The sequence below is a fragment of the Choloepus didactylus genome, chromosome 8, assembly GCF_015220235.1.
Source record: "Choloepus didactylus isolate mChoDid1 chromosome 8, mChoDid1.pri, whole genome shotgun sequence".
NCBI lineage: Eukaryota > Metazoa > Chordata > Mammalia > Pilosa > Megalonychidae > Choloepus > Choloepus didactylus.
The window spans coordinates 62,157,625-62,174,395 of NC_051314.1; the positions used below are offsets into that span (position 1 = coordinate 62,157,625).

Sequence of the window (16,771 nt, forward strand, 5' to 3'; positions counted from 1 at the left end):
GATCACATACCCTTCTTCGCTGGATCTACTATGCTGAATTTTATTATTCATTTCCTTATATTACTTTTTTCTATTGTGTCCTTGATGTAGGAAACACAATTTCATCTGTTTTAGAACCATATATATAATACTGTGTGAATTATTGTGTCTTGCTTCTTCTACTTAATATTATAATTTTCAGATTTATCTATGCTGATGTATATAGCTAGAGCCCTTACATTTTCAGACTATATAGTATTTTTTTTCCTTTTCAAAGTTTTTATTTGTTATAATATTAAGTCAACAGAAAAAAAGTATACCACAATCCTTTACATAATTGTCATTTTTAAAGTTTTGGGTACATGCTTTTTACATTAAAATTTAAAATTTTAATTTTAAATGTAATTTTGGTTAAGCCAAAAGGTAATTATAATTTCTCAGTCCAACTTACAAGCATTCTCCAAAACATATACTCTTGGCCTTTAAAATGTTTCTATCTGCTAGATATCTTTCTTGCTAGAAAAATCTGACAAGTCACCCATATCCTAAGGGCTTTCAAAATTGAAAAACTTATGCAATAAATACTTATTAAAAGTTGAATTGACAAACATCATTACAGTCCTAACAACCCAATCCGCTATTGCTTTTCAACCTTCTTGTGACATGGTTGGATAGGATGTTATATTCAAGTTGGTAAGATCCCTGGAAGAAATAGCAGTGTCCCCTGGAGTAGAAGCCTGCATTGATTTTAGGTCCAATTCCTGGAAAGCTTTTGGTAATCAATTTGGGATAATCAGGGTCCATGAGTTGTCTCCTCTCATCATACCTCCAATACCAGTTATCTACAAAGAAGTAGGTCTTGTAGAAAACTGGGTGGAAAATGGCTGAATCAATTTTTTTCACAGAGACAGGAAACCCAAAGAATATATGCTCTTGGGATAATTTGGATGTATTCTTAAATTGCTGATTAACCAGTACCTGTCAACTTTAAAAAGAAAAACTTCATTTCTAGCTCCAATTTCACAGGCAGCTTGAACACCAGATGGCAAAGTTGGCCATAAGTTAGAAATTGAACTAACACTGATCTTAGGTGTCTCAGCACGCTTCCACCACAAGAACCTGTCTTCAAAGAAAAAGATTTTATTTCCAAATGTAGTGACAGCATCGAATTTCAAATTGGGGTCACAGATGTCTACCTGGTGGGAATCTGGCTTGGGTTGGTGCTGTTCTGGGCCTCCATAGAGAACTGAATGCTATGTATGTCACCAGAAGAGAGGCTAAATGTGTGGGGGCCAACATAACTGTAGGTGGGAAACATTATGGCCTTTGGATCATTGGAATGGTCAAGACCCAAGGAATGGCCAATCTCATGAACTGCAACAAGAAATAAGTTTGTGCCTCTGGAGTTTTTAGTCCAGATTTCATCCTCATCAAAATGAGCGTCTCCTCCAATACCAGCTCCAGGTCCAAAAGCATGGGCTAAAACTCCATTTTTTCCATCAAAAGGGTAGAAGTCTCCATGCTCTCTGCGTGAAAAGATCATGTCAGCTTCGCCTGCACTAATCTTCTTGAATTTCAGGGGCTCACATCACTCCATACTTGAAAAGCCTTCTGGATGGCATAGTCAACATCTGCATGTGTCAGGTCAAGAGTATAGTTGTTGATTCTGTAGGTGATAAAATGTTTCTTCCATATTGGCCCCCCTCTCATTGTCTTGAAATTATGAACGTCTGGCACTCCACATCAGGGTGCATGCATCACTGCCAGAGTAGATGTGCCCAGTTGCCCAGTCACTTTTAACCCCAAGAACTGCCTGCATTTCCTGGATTTTACTCTCCACGAGGTTCCCATTGGCTTTTTTTGTCACTGGAACGCTATCCATGTGGAAGTCATAAAAGGCTCCCAAGTATCTTTGGGCAAACACCACACTGTTTTCTTCTGTGTTTGGCCAGGGGAACTGATCCAGAAGCAGTAACTTGCAGGACCAGAATCAATATAAGAAACGTCATTCTAAACTTCTCCCAAATGGTTTACCCCAATTTACTCTGTTCCTTTTCAGACTATATAGTATTTTATTGTATGAATGACCTTTTTTATCTACTCCATTGTTGGTGGACATTTGAGCTGTTTCCAGTTCTTTGCTGTTAGATATAATGATGCTATAAATATTGTTGTAAACATTTCCTAGTACAAAGTCATGGAAGATTTTTTTTTCTAGGGTATCTACCTAGCAATGAGATGTATATATAGTGGACCCTGACCTGTTTTTCATGCCCCCCACCCAATCCCATCCTACTGCGCCCTCCCTAACTAGTTTACAAAAGTTTCCATTTCTCTTTTCTCACACAACCCATAGATAAGTTTTTGTTTTAACAGCTCTAGCCAGACCAGCCTTAATTAGCTTTAATTGAGACCTGAACTTAAAATGATCCTGGGACATAAAATACCCTGTGAGAAAAATCAAAATGAGCAAAGACAACAGGAAAAAGGAATACTGGACCTGCAAGAAAGCAAGAGGTCTGACCATTACGAATTCCAGCAGCATCACAAGCCCATTCCTCAAGAAAATAGAACCCATTGACCAATTATTATAACCACCTTGCAATCTTTAATTTAAATGTAGACACAATTAATGATAATATCCAATCTGCAATCCTAAACTTGAATGTTTACTAGCCAGTTCCAATAACCCTAGCATCCCTAGCCCTACCTCCCTTTGTTTAATCCAATAAATACCCTTCACCTTACCAGGGAGACAGATCTGAGGAAGTATTTATCCTCCTGTCTCTGCAAGGTTAGCCTTTGCTAAGTAAACTTTTTCTCTTCTCAAAACCCTGGTGGCTACTGATTGATTTTGTGTGCATCAGGGGAGGATTCACTTTTGAGCTGTAACATATAGGCACACTTTACAAAGTAATGTTTTCAAGGGGTTCTACCAATTTACACTTCTTTCAGCAGTATTTGCCATTGCAACATAACATAGTCAATACTTATAAATGATTAATCAGAGTAAAGTTTTTCCAACCTTGTATGTGTGAAATGGCACCTGTGATTTTAATATGTACTACCTAGATTATTAATGATAGTTGACTATAATTTAATGTATTATGGAATACTTGTGTCTTCTGTGAAATGTCCAGTCATGTCTTTTGCCCATTTTTCTATTGGGTGTGTCATTTTCTTAGAGATTTGTGGTTTATTATGTAATCTAGATATTAGTCCTTTGTCAGTTATATGTTTCAAGTATCTTCTCCCAGGTTGGGGCTTCTCTTTTCACTCTTTTTGTGATATCTTTTGATGAACAGAAGCTCTTGATTTAACGCATTCAAATTTGTCAGTCTTTTCCTTTGATTTGTACTTTTATGTCTCATTGAAATGTTCTCTAAGTTCATAAAACTATTTCCCCATATTTTCCTCTTTGTGTCTTATATTTTAAATCTTCAGTCTATCTAGAAGTGCTATTAATATATAGCATGCTGTAAAGATTTTAATATTTCCATTCCAGTGTAGTCCAGAGGAATTCCCATCATACATACATACATATATATATATATATATACATAGCTATGTATGTATGTATGTATGTATATATGGTTTCTGGTCTCTCTACATTGTTTCACAGTCCCTTTGTCTATTCCTGCACCAATTCTAAAACTTTCTTAATTATGATAGGCCTTGGTATCTAGTAGGACAAGTATCCCCCATCTCCTCCTTTGTTATTCGCTTTTGAACTTCCAGATAAAATTTAGCACCATGTTGTCAAGTTCAGCAACAAAAGCAAACCCCTTAGGATATTAATTGAATTTGCACTGATGCCACAGATCACTTTGGAGAGAACTGACATACTTACTCTCTAAGAACATCGTATATCCATTAATTTGGGTTTATTTTTAATGTCTTCCAATAAAGGTTTAAGGTTTTCTTCAGAGAGGACTTGCACATCTTTTGTTAAGTTTAATCCTGGCTACCTTTTACTTGTACTCTATATTGATCTTGTCATTAAGCTTGCTAGACTTTAAATTCTAATATTTTATCTAAGATTCACATTTTTTTACATAATCATACCATCTGCAAATAATGACCATTTTGGTTTTTTCCCCCTGAGTTACAAGGCTAGTTTATCTATGTGTCAGTGAGCTATTATTTTACTATACTGGATAGGGGCTTGATGTGGATTAGAAGTGGTAAAAATGGGTATCCTTGGCTTATTCCTGATTCTAAAGGTATTCTTGTAAGTATGTCACCATTAAGAATAAATGTAGAGGCGGGGCAAGATGGCAGACTGGTGAGCTGTATGTTTTAGTTACTCCTCCAGGAAAGTAGGTAAAAAGCCAGGAACTGCGTAGACTGGACACCACAGAGCAATCTGTCTTTGGGCATACTTCATACAACACTCATGAAAACGTGGAACTGCTGAGATCAGCGAAATCTGTAAGTTTTTGCGGCCAGGGGACCCGCGCCCCTCCCTGCCAGGCTCAGTCCCGGGGGAGGAGGGGCTGTCAGCTCCAGGAAGGAGAAGGGAGAATTGCAGTGGCTGCTCTTACCGGAAACTCATTCTACTGATTCAAACTCCAACCATAGATAGACTGAGGCCAGACACCAGAGACTCTGAGAGCAGCCAGCCCAGCAGAGAGGAGACAGGCATAGAAAAAAAACAACACGAAAAACTCCAAAATAAAAGCAGAGGATTTTTGGAGTTCTGGTGAACACAGAAAGGGGAAGGGCGGAGATCAGGCCTTGAGGCGCATATGCAAATCCCGAAGCAAGGCTGATCTCTCTGCCCTGGGCACTTTTCCTTAATGGCCCTGGTTGCTTTGTCTATTAGCATTTCAATAACCCATTAGATTTCTGAGGAGGGCCGGTTTTTTTTTTTTTTTTTTAAATCCTTTTTGCTTTTTCTAAAACAATTACTCTAAGAAGCTCAATACAGAAAGCTTCAAAGAATTGAAATTTGGGCACGTCAAGTCAAGAGCAGAACTAAGAGAGCTCTGAGACAAAAGGCAATAATCCAGGGGCTGAGAAAATTCACTGAACAACACAACTTCCCAAGAAAAGGGGGGTGTCCGCTCACAGCCACCATCCTGGTGGACAGGAAACACTCCTGCCCATCGCCAGCCCCATAGCCCAGAGCTGCCCCAGACAACCCAGTGTGACGGAAGTGCTTCAAATAACAGGCACACACCACAAAACTGGGCGTGGACATTAGCCTTCCCTGCAACCTCAGCTGAATGTCCCAGAGCTGGGAAGGGGGAGCAGTGTGAATTAACAGAGCCCCATTCAGCCATCATTTGAGCAGACTGGGAGCCTCCCAACACAGCCCAGCAGCCCAGAACTGCCCTGGGGGGACGGCACTCACCTGCGACATAGCACAGTCATCCCTCAACAGAGGACCCGGGGTGCACAGCCTGGAAGAGGGGCCCACTTGCAAGTCTCAGGAGCCATACGCCAATACCAAAGACTTGTGGGTCAGTGGCAGAGACAAACTGTGGCAGGACTGAACTGAAGGATTAGACTATTGCAGTAGCTTTAAAACTCTAGGATCATCAGGGAGATTTGATTGTTAGGGCCACCCCCCCTCCCCGACTGCCCAGAAACACGCCCCACATACAGGGCAGGCAACACCAACTACACACGCAAGCTTGGGACACCAATTGGGCCCCACAAGACTCACTCCCCCACTCACCAAAAAGGCTAAGCAGGGGAGATCTGGCTTGTGGAGAACAGGTGTCTCGTGGACGCCACCTGCTGGTTAGTTAGAGAAAGTGTACTCCACGAAGCTGTAGATCTGATAAATTAGAGATAAGGACTTCAACTGGTCTACAAACCCTAAAAGAACCCTATCAAGGTCAGCAAATGCCACGAGGCCAAAAACAACAGAAAATTATAAAGCATATGAAAAAACCAGACGATATGGATAACCCAAGCCCAAGCACCCAAATCAAAAGACCAGAAGAGACACACCTAGAGCAGCTACTCAAAGAACTAAAGATGAACAATGAGACCCTAGTACGGGATATGAAGGAAATCAAGAAGACCCTAGAAGAGCATAAAGAAGACATTGCAAGACTAAATAAAAAAATGGATGATCTTATGGAAATTAAAGAAACTGTTGACCAAATTAAAAAGATTCTGGACACTCATAGTACAAGACTAGAGGAAGTTGAACAACGAATCAGTGACCTGGAAGATGACAGAATGGAAAATGAAAACATAAAAGAAAGAATGGGGAAAAAAATTGAAAAACTCGAAATGGACCTCAGGGATATGATAGATAATATGAAACGTCCGAATATAAGACTCATTGGTGTCCCAGAAGGGGAAGAAAAGGGTAAAGGTCTAGGAAGAGTATTCAAAGAAATTGTTGGGGAAAACTTCCCAAATCTTCTAAACAACATAAATGCACAAATCATAAATGCTCAGCGAACTCCAAATAGAATAAATCCAAAAAAACCCACTCCGAGACATATACTGATCACACTGTCAAACATAGAAGAGAAGGAGCAAGTTCTGAAAGCAGCAAGAGAAAAGCAATTCACCACATACAAAGGAAACAGCATAAGACTAAGTAGTGACTACTCAGCAGCCACCATGGAGGCGAGAAGGCAGTGGCACGATATATTTAAAATTCTGAGTGAGAGGAATTTCCAGCCAAGAATACTTTATCCAGCAAAGCTCTCCTTCAAATTTGAGGGAGAGCTTAAATTTTTCACAGACAAAGAAATGCTGAGAGAATTTGCTAACAAGAGACCTGCCCTACTGGAGATACTCAAGGGAGCCCTACAGACAGAGAAACAAAGACAGGACAGAGAGACTTGGAGAAAGGTTCAGTACTAAAGAGATTCGGTATGGGTACAATAAAGGATATTAATAGAGAGAGGGAAAAATATGGCAAACATAATCCAAAGGATAAGATGGCCGATTCAAGAAATGCCTTCACGGTTTTAACGTTGAATGTAAATGGATTAAACTCCCCAATTAAAAGATATAGATTCGCAGAATGGATCAAAAAAAATGAACCATCAATATGTTGCATACAAGAGACTCATCTTAGACACAGGGACACAAAGAAACTGAAAGTGAAAAGGATGGAAAAAAATATTTCATGCAAGCTACAGCCAAAAGAAAGCAGGTGTAGCAATATTAATCTCAGATAAAATAGACTTCAAATGCAGGGATGTTTTGAGAGACAAAGAAGGCCACTACATACTAATAAAAGGGGCAATTCAGCAAGAAGAAATAACAATCGTAAATGTCTATGCACCCAATCAAGGTGCCACAAAATACATGAGAGAAACATTGGCAAAACTAAAGGAAGCAATTGATGTTTCCACAATAATTGTGGGAGACTTCAACACATCACTCTCTCCTATAGATAGATCAACCAGACAGAAGACCAATAAGGAAATTGAAAACCTAAACAATCTGATAAATGAATTAGATTTAACAGACATCTACAGGACATTACATCCCAAATCAACAGGATACACATACTTTTCTAGTGCTCACGGAACTTTCTCCAGAATAGATCATATGCTGGGACATAAAACAAGCCTCAATAAATTTAAAAAGATTGAAATTATTCAAAGCACATTCTCTGACCACAATGGAATACAATTAGAAGTCAATAACCATCAGAGACTTAGAAAATTCACAAATACCTGGAGGTTAAACAACACACTCCTAAACAATCAGTGGGTTAAAGAAGAAATAGCAAGAGAAATTGCTAAATATATAGAGACGAATGAAAATGAGAACACAACATACCAAAACCTATGGGATGCAGCAAAAGCAGTGCTAAGGGGGAAATTTATAGCACTAAACGCATATATTAAAAAGGAAGAAAGAGCCAAAATCAAAGAACTAATGGATCAACTGAAGAAGCTAGAAAATGAACAGCAAACCAATCCTAAACCAAGTACAAGAAAAGAAATAACAAGGATTAAAGCAGAAATAAATGACATAGAGAACAAAAAAAACAATAGAAAGGATAAATATCACCAAAAGTTGGTTCTTTGAGAAGATCAACAAGATTGACAAGCCCCTAGCTAGACTGACAAAATCAAAAAGAGAGAAGACCCATATAAACAAAATAATGAATGAAAAAGGTGACATAACTGCAGATCCTGAAGAAATTAAAAAAATTATAAGAGGATATTATGAACAACTGTATGGCAACAAACTGGATAATGTAGAAGAAATGGACAATTTCCTGGAAACATATGAACAACCTAGACTGACCAGAGAAGAAATAGAAGACCTCAACCAACCCATCACAAGCAAAGAGATCCAATCAGTCATCAAAAATCTTCCCACAAATAAATGCCCAGGGCCAGATGGCTTCACAGGGGAATTCTACCAAACTTTCCAGAAAGAACTGACACCAATCTTACTCAAACTCTTTCAAAACATTGAAAAAAATGGAACACTACCTAATTCATTTTATGAAGCTAACATCAATCTAATACCAAAACCAGGCAAAGATGCTACAAAAAAGGAAAACTACCGGCCAATCTCCCTAATGAATATAGATGCAAAAATCCTCAACAAAATACTTGCAAATCGAATCCAAAGACACATTAAAAAAATCATACACCATGACCAAGTGGGGTTCATTCCAGGCATGCAAGGATGGTTCAACATAAGAAAAACAATCAATGTATTACAACACATTAAAAACTCGAAAGGGAAAAATCAACTGATCATCTCAATAGATGCTGAAAAAGCATTTGACAAAATCCAACATCCGTTTTTGATAAAAACACTTCAAAAGGTAGGAATTGAAGGAAACTTCCTCAACATGATAAAGAGCATATATGAAAAACCCACAGCCAGCATAGTACTCAATGGTGAGAGACTGAAAGCCTTCCCTCTAAGATCAGGAACAAGACAAGGATGCCCGCTGTCACCACTGTTATTCAACATTGTGCTGGAAGTGCTAGCCAGGGCAATCCGGCAAGACAAAGAAATAAAAGGCATCCAAATTGGAAAAGAAGAAGTAAAACTGTCATTGTTTGCAGATGATATGATCTTATATCTAGAAAACCCTGAGAAATCAACGATACACCTACTAGAGCTAATAAACAAATTTAGCAAAGTAGCGGGATACAAGATTAATGCACATAAGTCAGTAATGTTTCTATATGCTAGAAATGAACAAACTGAAGAGACACTCAAGAAAAAGATACCATTTTCAATAGCAACTAAAAAAATCAAGTACCTAGGAATAAACTTAACCAAAGATGTAAAAGACCTATACAAAGAAAACTACATAACTCTACTAAAAGAAATAGAAGGGGACCTTAAAAGATGGAAAAATATTCCATGTTCATGGATAGGAAGGCTAAATGTCATTAAGATGTCAATTCTACCCAAACTCATCTACAGATTCAATGCAATCCCAATCAAAATTCCAACAACCTACTTTGCAGACTTGGAAAAGCTAGTTATCAAATTTATTTGGAAAGGGAAGATGCCTCGAATTGCTAAAGACACTTTAAAAAAGAAAAACGAAGTGGGAGGACTTACACTCCCTGACTTTGAAGCTTATTATAAAGCCACAGTTGCCAAAACAGCATGGTACTGGCACAAAGATAGACATATAGATCAATGGAATCGAATTGAGAATTCAGAGATAGACCCTCAGATCTATGGCCGACTGATCTTTGATAAGGCCCCCAAAGTCACCGAACTGAGCCATAATGGTCTTTTCAACAAATGGGGCTGGGAGAGTTGGATATCCATATCCAAAAGAATGAAAGAGGACCCCTACCTCACCCCCTACACAAAAATTAACTCAAAATGGACCAAAGATCTCAATATAAAAGAAAGTACCATTAAACTCCTAGAAGATAATGTAGGAAAACATCTTCAAGACCTTGTATTAGGAGGCCACTTCCTAGACTTTACACCCAAAGCACAAGCAACAAAAGAGAAAATAGATAAATGGGAACTCCTCAAGCTTAGAAGTTTCTGCACCTCAAAGGAATTTCTCAAAAAGGTAAAGAGGCAGCCAACTCAATGGGAAAAAATTTTTGGAAACCATGTATCTGACAAAAGACTGATACCTTGCATATACAAAGAAATCCTACAACTCAATGACAATAGTACAGACAGCCCAATTATAAAATGGGCAAAAGATATGAAAAGACAGTTCTCTGAAGAGGAAATACAAATGGCCAAGAAACACATGAAAAAATGTTCAGCTTCACTAGCTATTAGAGAGATGCAAATTAAGACCACAATGAGATACCATCTAACACCGGTTAGAATGGCTGCCATTAAACAAACAGGAAACTACAAATGCTGGAGGGGATGTGGAGAAATTGGAACTCTTATTCATTGTTGGTGGGACTGTATAATGGTTCAGCCACTCTGGAAGTCAGTCTGGCAGTTTCTTAGAAAACTAGAGATAGAGCTACCATTCGATCCAGCGATTGCACTTCTCGGGATATACCCGGAAGATCGGAAAGCAGTGACACGAACAGATATCTGCACGCCAATGTTCATAGCAGCATTATTCACAATTGCCAAGAGATGGAAACAACCCAAATGTCCTTCAACAGATGAGTGGATAAATAAAATGTGGTATATACACACGATGGAATACTACGCGGCAGTAAGAAGGAACGATCTGGTGAAACATATGACAACATGGATGAACCTTGAAGACATAATGCTGAGCGAAATAAGCCAGGCACAAAAAGAGAAATATTATATGCTACCACTAATGTGAACTTTGAAAAATGTAAAACAAATGGTTTATAATGTAGAATGTAGGGGAACTAGCAGTAGAGAGCAATTAAGGAAGGGGGAACAATAATCCAAGAAGAACAGATAAGCTATTTAACGTTCTGGGGATGCCCAGAAATGACTATGGTCTGTTAATTTCTGATGGATGTAGTAGGAACAAGTTCACTGAAATGTTGCTATAGTATGTAACTTTCTTGGGGTAAAGTAGGAACATGTTGGAAGTTAAGCAGTTATCTTAGGTTAGTTGTCTTTTTCTTACTCCCTTGCTATGGTCTCTTTGAAATGTTCTTTTATTGTATGTTTGTTTTCTTTTTAACTTTTTTTTTCATACAGTTGATTTGAAAAAAGAAGGGAAAGTTAAAAAAAAAAAAAAAAAAGAAAAAAGACAAACAAGGAAAAAAAAAAAAAAAAAAAAAAAAACGATGTAGTGCCCCCTTGAGGAGCCTGTGGAGAATGCAGGGGTATTCGCCTACCCCACCTCCATGGTTGCTAACATGACCACAGACATAGGGGACTGGTGGTTTGATGGGTTGAGCCCTCTACCATAAGTTTTACCCTTGGGAAGACGGTTGCTGCAAAGGAGAGGCTAGGCCTCCCTGTATTTGTGCCTAAGAGTCTCCTCCTGAATGCCTCTTTGTTGCTCAGATGTGGCCCTCTCTCTCTGGCTAAGCCAACTTGAAAGGTGAAATCACTGCCCTCCCCCCTACGTGGGATCAGACACCCAGGGAAGTGAATCTCCCTGGCAACGTGGAATATGACTCCCGGGGAGGAATGTAGACCCGGCATCGTGGGATGGAGAACATCTTCTTGACCAAAAGGGGGATGTGAAAGGAAATGAAATAAGCTTCAGTGGCAGAGAGATTCCAAAACGAGCCGAGAGATCACTCTGGTGGGCACTCTTACGCACACTTTAGACAACCTTTTTTAGGTTCTAAAGAATTGGGGTAGCTGGTGGTGGATACCTGAAACTATTAAACTACAACCCAGAACCCATGAATCTCGAAGACAGTTGTATAAAAATGTAGCTTATGAGGGGTGACAGTGGGATTGGGAATGCCATAAGGACCAAACTCCACTTTGTCTAGTTTATGGATCGATGTGTAGAAAAGTAGGGGAAGCAAACAAACAGACAAAGGTACCTAGTGTTCTTTTTTACTTCAATTGCTCTTTTTCACTCTAATTATTATTCTTGTTATTTTTGTGTGTGTGCTAATGAAGGTGTCAGGGATTGATTTAGGTGATGAATGTACAACTATGTAATGGTACTGTAAACAATCGAAAGTACAATTTGTTTTGTATGACTGCGTGGTATGTGAATATATCTCAATAAAATGATTATTAAAAAAAAAAAAAAAAAAAAAAAGAATAAATGTAAAGTGATGTCATCAACATGGCAATATAAACAGCTACTGAAAAACTCCTCTCCAGAGATTCAATGAAAAAAAGGACAATTCTGAATTGTTTGAAATTCTGGAGGACTATATAGACTGGAGGAGGACCCTGCAAATGCTGAATTGAAGAAAGAGAAGAAATATCAGGTAGGAATCTTCCATCCTGGACCAGCCAGTCCTCTCCCCTCCCCCTCACTCTGGCTCAGTGCAGGAAAGGCACAGAATCAGCAGATGGGAACCCTCCCACCAGGGACAGATTTTAAAATCTCTCACAGCAGTGAGACATACCCACACTGTTTGAATACCTGGGGGACAGGGAAGTACAATTCAAGGCCCAGGTCAGTGAGGAACACAGAGACCAAGAAAACGTGGACAGAGACTGCATTTCCAGCCCTGGGTCTGAAAACCCTTCCCCCACCCTTGATGGAAGTAGCAGCCAGTGGCTGTTTCCTTGCCTTGGGTATGGCTGGAGTCCTGGGTGAGCTGAGAGTACTCAGCCACAGGTATAGCCCAACATCAAGCCTGATCTGGGCCAGTAAAGTGAGGGCATAGGAATCCCACAGTTTCAGTTCACTTATGTAGATGCAGCCTGTGCTTGGAGGCAAAGCAGCCTCTGAGGACTATTAAGGTACCAAACAGAGCCATCTGCTGGACAGTCCAGGAAGTGCAAGGTGTATTAGTTAGGGCTCTCTGTGGAAATAGAATCAATGAGGATATCTATGAATATAACATTTACAAAAGTGACTCATGCAACTGTGGGTATGCATGAGTCCAAATTCCATAGGGCAGTCAGCAAACTGGCAACTCCAATGAAGATGTTTGATGAACTCCTCAGGAAACAAACTGGCAACTTCAACGAACTCCTCAGGAAATGAACTGGGATCTTCGAAGAACAAGTTCGATGAACTCCTCAGGAAATGAACTGGCAACTTCGAAGAACTCCAGGAAATGCTTCGCTGGTCAGCTGAAGAAGAACTGAAGGTCCTCTGTCTATCTTGCTTAAGAGTCTTCAACTGATTGATTGGATTAAATCAAGCCAACTGCCTTCTCTCATTGTGGAAGACACGCCCTTCATTGAGTCATCAGTCACAGCTGCAGCTAATTGACTGATGATTTAATAAACCAGCCTATTGGTTTATTAACCAGCCACAAATGTCCCCGCAGCAATGGTTAAGCCAGTGTTTGCTTGACCAGACACCTGTGTACCATCACCTGGCCAAGGTGACACATGAACCTAACCATCACAGTCCACCCCTTGTCAACTTGGCAGTTATACACATCACCTAAAACCATACTTTATCTCTAAGCAGAAACAATAACAGACATGTATTCTGCAGCATACAACTGGAAACACACTAAATCTCTCCAGAATATGGTGTAAGTCCTTGGGTGACATTAACTCTTAAAATTGATTTCCTTTAGCTTAAATGCAGCAACACGAACAGTACAGCTTATGCCATCATAATCCTCATTTCTCTAACTGGTCACATAGCCATAGTTCATATTTATCACTACCTCCTTCTTCCACTACCCATTCCATGTTCCTTTTACCCTCAGCAAGCATGTCAGCTGGCCATGGTTCTTTGCCTGGTGGGGTGACCCAAACCTTCACTCCTGAATCTTCTTTGCCATTGGTAGTCCTGCCTGGATTGGGTTGTTGCAGTTTTCCATTGACTTTAATCACAGGGCATGGTAGTACTAAGAGATGCCCTAGGGGATCTCCTATATTCAAGGAAACTCTTCTTTACCTCTATTGTGTAGTTGCAGTGCTATTTCACCTTGATGTTCAGGATCAATCACCCAGCCAGTACATGAATCCCCTTCCTTGCCTGTTGATTCAGAGGCATAAGAAGCCCAAAGCGGCCAGGTGGCAGTCTTAACTTCCAGTTCAATGGGATTATTGTTGTGTTTCCTGGGGGAAGCACTCCTTTTGGAACAAAGACTTGCAGACCAGCAGAGCTTAAGCTTTTAGGGACAGGAAGCAAAAAATTTACCTAGTGGATCATTAGGAGTGATAGTGAGTGGTGCCACACCTGTTTCCACCCCTTGATTCTTGGACCCATGAATCCTGGCTATGGGAGAAACAGCACCATAGAGTGGACCTGATTCAGAGCATACACAGCCTTCTGGAGAACACTGCCCCAGCCCTGCAAGGTATTGCCACCTAGTTGGCACTGTAATTGAGTCTTCAACAGGTCATTCCACCATTCTATCAACCCAGCTGCCTCTGGATGACAGGGAACATGGTAAGATCAGAGAATTCCATGCCCATTCCGTCACTTCATTTGCTGTGAAGTGGGTCCTTGGTCAGAAGCAATGCTGTGTGGAATACCATGATGGTGGATAAGGCATTCTGTAAGTCCACAGATGGTAGTTTTGGCAGAAGCATGTTGTGCAGGGAAGGCAAACCCATATTTGGAGTATGTGTCTATTCCAGTAAGAACAAATCACTGACCCTTCCATGATGGAACTCGTCCAATATAATCAACCTGCCACCAGATAGCAGGCTGATCACCTCGGGGAATGGTGCCATATCGGGGACTGAGTGTGAGTCTCTGCTGCTGACAGACTGGGCACTCAGCAGTGGCTGTGGCTAGGTCAGCCTTGGTGAGTGGAAGTCCATGTTGCTGAGCCCATGCATAACCTCCGTACCTATCACCATGACCACTTTGTTCATGAGCCCATTGGGCAATGAAAGGAGTTGCTGGGGAAAGAGGCTGATTGGTATCCACCAAACAGGTCATTTCATCCACTTGGTTATTAAAATCTTCTTCTGCTGAAGTCACCCTCTGTTGAGCATTCACATGGGACAAAAATATCTTCACATTTTTTGCCCACTCAGAAAGGTCTATCCACATACCCCTTCCCCAGACTTCTTTGTCACCAATCTTCCAATCATGTTCCTTCCAGCCAAACCATTAGCAACAGCCCAGGAATCAGTATACAAACGCACCTCTGGCCAGTTCTCCTTCCAAGCAAAGTGAACAACTAGGTGCACTGCTTGAGTTCTGCCCACTGAGAGAATTTCCCCTCACCACTGTCTTTCAGGGACATCCCAGAAAGGGGCTGCAGTGCTGCAGCTGTCCACTTGTGGGTGATGCCTGCATATCGTGCAGAACCATCCATAAACCAGGCCCGGGTTTTCTGTTCCTCAGTCAACTGATTGTAAGGAACTCCCCAAGATGCCATAGCTATGGGCTGGGAAAGAGAAGGTAAGGTGGAAGGAGTGGGGGCCATGGGCATTTGGGCCACTTTCTCATGTAACTTACTTGTAACTTCAGGACCCGCTCAAGCTTTCATATATACCATTTCCATTTTATGATGGAGTGCTGCTGTGCACAACCAATTTTATGGCTTGGTGGGTCAGACAACACCAACCTGAGTTACCATGATAGGCAACTCAGGTCTCATGGTAAATTAGTGGCCCGTGGTTAAGCGTACTGTCTCTACTAAGTCCCAGTAGCAGGCCAACAGCTGTTTCTCAAATAGTAGTCATCTGCAGAGGATGGTAAAGCTTTACTCCAAAATCCTAAGGGCCTGCATTGTGATCCTCCTATAGGAGCCAGCCAAGGGCTCCAAACAGCATCTTTATTTGCCACTGACACTTCCAGCACCATTGGGTCAGCTGGATCATATGGCCCAAGTGGCAGAGCAGCTTGCACAGCAGCCTGGACCTGTTGCAGAGCCTCATCTTGTTCTGGTCCCCACTCAAAACTAGAAGTTTTTCTGGTCACTCGGTAAATACACTGGAGTAGCACATCCAAATGAGGAATACATTGTCTCCAAAATCCAAAGAGGCCAACTAAGCATTATGCCTCTTATTTGGTCATAGGAGGGGCCAGATGCAACAGCTATCCCTCACCTTACAAGGAATATCTCGACAGGCCCCACACCACTGGACACCTAGAAATTTTATTGAGGTGGAAGGCCCCTGTATTTTTGTTGGCTTTATCTCCCATCCTCTGCCACACAAATACCTTACCAATAAATCTAGTGTAGTTGCTACTTCTTGCTCACTAGGTCCAATCAACATGATATCATCAATATAATGGCCCAGTGTGATGTCTTGTGGGAGGGAGAAATGATCAAGATCTCTGTGGACAATATTATGACATAGGGCTGGAGAGTTGATATAACCCTGAGGTAGCACAGTGAATATAAACTGCTGGCCTTGCCAGCTGAATGCAAACTGTTTCTGGTGGTCCTTACTGACAGCAATTGAGAAAAAAGCATTTGCCAGATCAATAGCTGCATACCAGGTACCAGGGGATGTGTTAATTTGCTCAAGGAATGATACCACATCTGCAACAGCAGCTGCAATTGGAGTCACCACCTGGTTAAGCTTACGATAATCCACTGTCATCCTCCAAGACCTATCTGTCTTCTGCACAGGCCAAATAGGAGAGTTGAATGGGGATGTGGTGGAATCACCACCCCTGCATCTTTCAAGTCCTTAAGAGTGGCATTAATCTCTGCAATCCCTCCAGGGATCTGGTTTTGCTTTTGGTTTACTATTTTGCTAGGCAGGGGCAGTTCTAGTGGCTTCCACTTGGCCTTTCCCACCATAATAGCCCTCACTCCACAAGTCAGGGAACCAGTGTGAGGATTCTGCCAGTTGCTGAGTATGTCTATTCCAGTTATGCATTCCGGCA

General features: G+C 40.9%; 1 pseudogene; it reads right to left on the bottom strand.

The window, feature by feature from the left end:
• Positions 1 to 534: 534 nt before the first annotated feature.
• On the bottom strand, positions 535 to 1,988 carry LOC119542433 (annotated as a pseudogene).
• Between the last annotated feature and the right edge of the window lie 14,783 nt (positions 1,989 to 16,771).